The sequence below is a fragment of the Chrysemys picta genome, unplaced genomic scaffold (genome assembly GCF_011386835.1).
Source record: "Chrysemys picta bellii isolate R12L10 unplaced genomic scaffold, ASM1138683v2 scaf3, whole genome shotgun sequence".
Lineage (NCBI taxonomy): Eukaryota > Metazoa > Chordata > Testudines > Emydidae > Chrysemys > Chrysemys picta.
Window position 1 is genome coordinate 962,438 of NW_027052710.1, and position 7,342 is coordinate 969,779.

At 53.5% G+C, this 7,342-nt stretch overlaps 1 long non-coding RNA gene across 1 annotated transcript; it reads right to left on the reverse strand.

Annotated features, from left to right (window-relative positions):
* Positions 1–3,777: 3,777 nt before the first annotated feature.
* Positions 3,778–6,073, reverse strand: LOC135977534 (uncharacterized). Its single transcript, XR_010594992.1, has 3 exons — positions 5,436–6,073; positions 4,902–4,977; positions 3,778–4,197 (listed from the first exon to the last, which is right to left on the reverse strand). It is a non-coding gene; the product is annotated as an uncharacterized LOC135977534 (long non-coding RNA).
* Between the last annotated feature and the right edge of the window lie 1,269 nt (positions 6,074–7,342).

The window sequence follows — 7,342 nt, forward strand, 5'->3', positions numbered from 1 at the left end:
CCCGGTCCCTCTCCAGCTGGGTGTCGCGGATCTTGTTCTGCAGCAGGATCAGCTTCTCCTCGTACTGGTGCTTGAGGGTCTGCAGGCGCCGCTGGCTGTTCTCCAGCTCGTCAGTCAGCTTCTGCTTGATCTCGATCTCGCAGGTCAGGTCGGCCAGATCAGCCTGGAAATTCACCACTAGAGGTGGGGGGAGAGTCAGGCAGCCAGGCAGTCCCGGGGAGGTCAGGAGGAGAGAGCCAGGCAGTCCTGGGCCGGCCTGGAGAGGGGAGGGGCAGTGCCTGGCTCACGGGTCCCCATCTCGGGAGGTATGCTGCCTGCCGGGGGCCCGTATCCGAGACGTTACGGAGGCATTGTCGAGGATTATCCAGCCCTCTGACTACTACCCCATGCTACTCATCCATGTGGGCACAAATGATACTGCGCGGTGTGACACTGAGCGGATCAAGAGTGACTACAGGGCTCTGGGAGTACGGGTGAAGGAGTTTGGAGCGCAGGTGGTATTCTCTTCAATTCTTCCTGTCAAAGGTAGGGGCCCGGGCAAAGACAGATGCATCATGGAGGTGAATGCCTGGCTGCGAAGATGGTGTCGCCAGGAGGGCTTTGGCTTCCTAGACCACGGGATGCTATTCGAGGAAGGACTGCTAGGCAGAGATGGCGTTCACCTTTCGAGGAGAGGAAAGACCCTATTCGGACACAGACTGGCTAACCTAGTGAGGAGGGCTTTAAACTAGGTTCGACGGGGACAGGTGAGCAAAGCCCACAGGTAAGTGGGGAACATGGAGACCGGGGAGATGGGTCGGAAACAAGAGGGAGTGTGGGCTATATTGGCAGAGAGAAAGGAGAGTCAGGACAAAACTGGGAGGAAAGATCAAACCAGTATCTTAGATGCCTATATACAAATGCGAGAAGTATGGGGAATAAGCAGGAAGAACTGGAAGTGCTAATAAATAAATACAACTATGACATTGTTGGCATCACTGAAACTTGGTGGGATAATACACATGATTGGAATGTTGGTGTGGATGGGTACAGCTTGCTCAGGAAGGATAGACAGGGGAAAAAGGGAGGAGGTGTTGCCTTATATATTAAAAATGTACACACTTGGACTGAGGTAGAGATGGACATAGGAGACGGAAGTGTTGAGAGTCTCTGGGTTAGGCTTAAAGGGGCAAAAAACAAGGGAGATGTCATGCTAGGAGTCTACTACAGGCCACCTAACCAGGTGGAAGAGGTGGATGAGGCTTTTTTCAAGCAACTAACAAAATCATCCAAAGCCCAAGATTTGGTGGTGATGGGGGACTTCAACTATCCGGATATATGTTGGGAAAATAACACAGCGGGGCACAGACTATCCAACAAATTCTTGGACTGCATTGGAGACAACTTTTTATTTCAGAAGGTTGAAAAAGCTACTAGGGGGGAAGCTGTTCTAGACTTGATTTTAACAAATAGGGAGGAACTCGTTGAGAATGTGAAAGTAGAAGGCAGCCTGGGTGAAAGTGATCATGAAATCATAGAGTTTGCAATTCTAAGGAAGGGTAGAAGGGAGAACAGCAAAATAGAGACAATGGATTTCAGGAAGGCAGATTTTGGGAAGCTCAGAGAGCTGATAGGTAAGGTCCCATGGGAATCAAGACTGAGGGGAAAAACAACTGAGGAGAGTTGGCAGTTTTTCAAAGGGACACTATTAAGGGCCCAAAAGCAAGCTATTCCGCTGGTTAGGAAAGATAGAAAATGTGGCAAAAGACCACCTTGGCTTAACCACGAGATCTTGCACGATCTAAAAAATAAAAAGGAGTCATATAAAAAATGGAAACTAGGACAGATGACAAAGGATGAATATAGGCAAACAACACAGGAATGCAGGGGCAAGATTAGAAAGGCAAAGGCACAAAATGAGCTCAAACTAGCTACGGGAATAAAAGGAAACAAGAAGACTTTTTATCAATACATTAGAAGCAAGAGGAAGACCAAAGACAGGGTAGGCCCACTGCTCAGTGAAGAGGGAGAAACAGTAACAGGAAACTTGGAAATGGCAGAGATGCTTAATGACTTCTTTGTTTCGGTCTTCACCGAGAAGTCTGAAGGAATGCCTAACATAGTGAATACTAATGGGAAGGGGGTAGGTTTAGCGGATAAAATAAAAAAAGAACAAGTTAAAAATCACTTAGAAAAGTTAGATGCCTTCAAGTCACCCGGGCCTGATGAAATGCATCCGAGAATACTCAAGGAGCTAATAGAGGAGGTATCTGAGCCTCTAGCTATTATCTTTGGAAAGTCATGGGAGACGGGAGAGATTCCAGAAGACTGGAAAAGGGCAAATATAGTGCCCATCTATAAAAAGGGAAATAAAAACAACCCAGGTAACTACAGACCAGTTAGTTTAACTTCTGTGCCAGGGAAGATAATGGAGCAAGTAATTAAGGAAATCATCTGCAAACACTTGGAAGTTGGTAAGGTGATAGGGAACAGCCAGCATGGATTTGTGAAGAACAAATCATGTCAAACCAATCTGATAGCTTTCTTTGATAGGATAACGAGCCTTGTGGATAAGGGTGAAGCGGTGGATGTGGTATACCTAGACTTTAGTAAGGCATTTGATACGGTCTCGCATGATATTCTTATCGATAAACTAGGCAAATACAAATTAGATGGGGCTACTATAAGGTGGGTGCATAACTGGCTGGATAATCGTACTCAGAGAGTTGTTATTAATGGTTCCCAATCCTGCTGGAAAGGCGTAATGAGTGGGGTACCGCAGGGGTCTGTTTTGGGACCGGCTCTGTTCAATATCTTCATCAACGACTTAGATATTGGCATAGAAAGTACGCTTATTAAGTTTGCGGATGATACCAAACTGGGAGGGATTGCAACTACTTTGGAGGACAGGGCCATAATTCAAAATGGTCTGGACAAATTGGAGAAATGGTCTGAGTTAAACAGGATGAAGTTTAACAAAGACAAATGCAAAGTGCTCCACTTAGGAAGGAAAAATCAATTTCACACATACAGAATGGGAAAAGACTGTCTAGGAAGGAGTACGGCAGAAAGGGATCTAGGGGTTATAGTGGACCACAAGCTAAATATGAGTCAACAGTGTGATGCTGTTGCAAAAAAAGCAAACATGATTCTGGGATGCATTAACAGGTGTGTTGTGAGCAAGACACGAGAAGTCATTCTTCCGCTCTACTCTGCTCTGGTTAGGCCTCAGCTGGAGTATTGTGTCCAGTTCTGGGCGCCGCATTTTAAAAAAGATGTGGAGAAATTAGAAAGGGTCCAAAGAAGAGCAACAAGAATGATTAAAGGTCTTGAGAACATGACCTATGAAGGAAGGCTGAAAGAACTGGGTTTGTTTAGTTTGGAAAAGAGAAGACTGAGAGGGGACATGATAGCAGTTTTCAGGTATCTAAAAGGGTGTCATAAGGAGGAGGGAGAGAACTTGTTCACCTTAGCCTCTAAGGATAGAACCAGAAACAATGGGTTTAAACTGCAGCAAGGGAGGTCTAGGTTGGACATTAGGAAAAAGTTCCTAACTGTCAGGGTGGTTAAACACTGGAACAAATTGCCTAGGGAGGTTGTGGAATCTCCGTCTCTGGAGATATTTAAGAGTAGGTTAGATAAATGTCTATCAGGGATGGTCTAGACAGTATTTGGTCCTGCCATGCGGGCAGGGGACTGGACTCGATGACCTCTCGAGGTCCCTTCCAGTCCTATAATCTATGATTCTATGAATCTATGAATCTATGGACTCTGGCATTGCAGAGGAAAGGAGGCAGATGAGGCAGGACTCAGAGGGGATGGCATCTCGCTCCTGCGGTCTTAGCCTTGCCTGGGTAGCCGAAGGCGAATGCGGGGGGCTGAGGAGGAAGGGACAGAGCTTGGCAGCTAGGCCTGTGCCACTGAGCACCAGCTGAGCCGGACCACCTTAGCACCCTGACTGGCACCTCGTGCACCTCCAGCCAAGACCTGCCCAGCTCACCCTACAGGCCCACTGCAGCCGCCTACCGCCTCCCCAAAAGGGGCACAGCCCTGAGTCACTGCAGATATCCCCGGCCCCAGCCTGAGCACAGAGCTGGGCGCCGTGCCCTCCGAGTTACCCTTCTCCTCCGCATCGGAGTCCGAGTCCACCAGGCTCTCGTCGCTGCCCGAATCCTCGTCCTCATCCTCACAGCCACTCTCCTCCCGCTCCTCCTCCTCCTGGGAAAGAAGCGCAGGGTTAGGGCAGAGATCAGGAGCCTTCGGCCCCTCTCCTATCGTCGCAGGGGCTCAGGCCTCTCCCCATCCGCCACCCCCAGATGTGGGTGAATTAAAGCGATTGCCTCGGAAACCAGTGCCAGGCAGAGGCAGGAGAGAGGAGGTTTGACCCGGGGCCAGGGGCAGGGCTGATCCCTGTGTGCAAAGGGAGTGGGCCATGTCTGGGGAGTTCCCCCCACCCTCCCCGCTGAGATGGCAGCTGAAAATGAAGGACCTGATGAGAACCTCCGGGACGGCTGGGGCAGAGGGGACACGGTTCACGGGACAAAGCCCAGCTGCACGGAAAGGCCTGTGGCTAGTTGCCCTGCCCCACCTGTTGCCAGGGTGTCAGATGGCACAGGGCACTGCCAAGGGGCAGAGAGGACTGTCTTACGCGCCATCCTCGGCCATGCCCTGCCCCCTCTCTCCACACCTAGGCGGGGCCAAACAGCAGCAGACTGGCTGCCCTGTGGGGGGGTGGTCATGGACCCTGCCCCTGCCCCCCGGATCCCCTGCGACTCCCACAGACAGGCTGGGCTTTGCCCCACCTCCCAGGGTGCGGCAGGACACAGCTGCCCCAAGCGCCGGCAAGGCACAGAGAAGGCCGCTGGCATTCTGGCTAGCAATCGGGCTCCCACCCCCCACTCCACGGGGGAAGCCTCCCCCACCTCCTCGTTCTCGTCTGTCTCCTCCCAGTTCTCCTGCTGCAGCTTTGGCCTCTTCTTAAAGGCCTCCTTCTCCAGGCTGCCAGGAAGAGACGGGATGAACCCCAGTGACAGGGGAGCCCTGGCACACGGTCCCCTTAGACCATACATCCCCAACACCCTCCATCTCAGAGCCCTTCAGGAACCCAGCTTCACTGCCCTCCAGAGGGACGGGCCAGGCAGTGTTACCAGATGAGGAGACTGAGGCACAAGGAGGGGAAGGGACTCACCCAAGGTCATGTGGCACGTCAGAGGCAGAGCTGAGAAAAGAACCCAGGAGTCCTGATTCTCTGCTGTATGGCTTTGGCTTCCCAATGATGGGGCAGGACAATGCCTGGACCAGCAGGGCTGATGGGGGCTGGAGGGTGCCAGGGCTGGAAGCCAAGGGAGAAGTGGGCATCCCAATAACTATGGTCCTGCCATAATAATGAAGAGCCAGGGGTGGGAGCACCCAGAACAGCCCCCGCCCTCTGTTCCCAGCAAGGAGTTGGCCATCACCTCTTCCTCCGCTGCCTGGTCTCCTTCTTCAGCTGCTCCAGGTCCTGCTTGGCCCGCCGGAGGACTTCGGTGGCTGCTGAGCGCCCCCAGGCCTGGGCCTGGAGATGAGCCCAGGGAGTACGGGGGCCTGGAGGAGACCCCCGACAGACTCCGGCGGAGCGACTCGTTCATGGCTTCGCTCTCCAAGAGCTTTGTCCTGGGGATCGGAGGGGCTTTTGGTTACGGAGATCTGCTGCCCTGGGCAGATGTCCAAACACCCCAGGGGAAAAGACACCCCCTCCCCCCAACCTCTAAGGAGGGGTGACCGGGAGAGTGTGTGTCTGGAACCTAAACTGCCCTCGCTCAGCTCGGACAAAGGGGCTCAGGGCTCTGCTCCCGGGGAGGGATGCTGCAGAAGCACATCGCAGGGAAGGAAAGCTGGCATGGCCACCACTAACCATCTGCATGCCTCTCGTGGGAGCAAAGAGTCACAGCAGATGCCACTGCATGGATTTAGTGCCTTCACTTAGATGGCAATGCAGCCCAGGCCACGTCACAAAGGCCCCAGGGCTTCCCACCAGGTCTGAACGCTAACGGGAGAGAAGCAACCCTATGGCCGACAGCCAGTTCTCAACAGCCACGGTGATACGCTGACATGGCAGCCTAAGGGTTAATCTTCAGCAGCGGTTGCGCTAGAGGTGGGGCACCTCTGTTTTCTAGCATTACGGACAGGGGTCTGGATCCTCAGCGGGAGGGGCGTAAATCGGCATTGCTCCAGGGACCCCAGTGGGACAACGCTGATTTTACACCAGCTGAGAATCTGGCCCAGAATGAGCGAGGGGATTCCTGTCTCCGGGGTTGTCAGTTTCTCCAGCACGAAATCCACATTTAGGAGCAGCACTAGCTATCAGACTGCATTTCAATGTACCCCTGGGAGGCATTTAAGTCTGGATCAGCCAAGGCTCCAGAGAAAGCTTGGGAGCACAAGGGCCGGACAGGACGCCCTACAGGATGGAGACATTTCCATCTCGAATGTGGGGCTTTTATTTATATTTCAGCAGCACCGAGAGAGACAGGATCAAGGCCCTGTTGTGCCAGGTGCTGCACACACCCGTGAGACGGGCACTGCCCCAAAGCGCTGACAATCTAAATGGTCTCATCAGACCAAAGGCAAGAGAGAGGGGAAGTGACTTGCCCAAGGTCATTGGCAGAGCTGCGATGCCAGCCTACTATTTGAACCCAGTGCCCGTGGCACCAGTCACCCAGCCGGGAGCGGCAGAGCCAGAGAGGGAATCTGGGCCTCCAGAGCCCCAGATCAGCAGCCCCCCCGCTAGCCCGCACTGCCTCTTTGCAGGTCCTCTCAAGCTGCACGCGATACGCGGCCCCCCCAGACGGGCAGAAGGAGAGAACGTGACCCACGCCCACCTGAGCTGCTCGATCTCCCGGACGTAGTTCGGGATCAGGGCGCTGATGGCCTCGTTGCCGTCACCTGGAGGGACAGAATTAGGATCACGGACTAGATCAGAAACACCTAGCAGCTGGGCTGCCACTCAGCTGCCCTTGGACCTGAGCTCTGGGGTGGCTGTAATTTTCGTGGGACCGATCCGCATGCCGCACCTCGCAGACACGTTCTCCGGAGGTGCCCATCCTCACCTGCCTTGGCCAGTATCAAATTGGCCTCCTGGTTCTCAGGTGGGTGACCCGGCTGTTGATGGCATCAATGGCCTCCTGCATGGCCTTCACCCTCATGCGCAAGGTGGCGTTCTCCTTCTGGAGCATGGTGTTCTCCTGGAACAAGTCACTGTAGCCATCGACGCCATCCTCCCCGATCACACGCTTGCCCTGCGGGGAGAGGAGAAAGGGAGATGCAGAGAGGGCAAAGCCACAGCGTCGGTCAGCCCTGGCCAAACCCAGCCAGCCACGTGCTC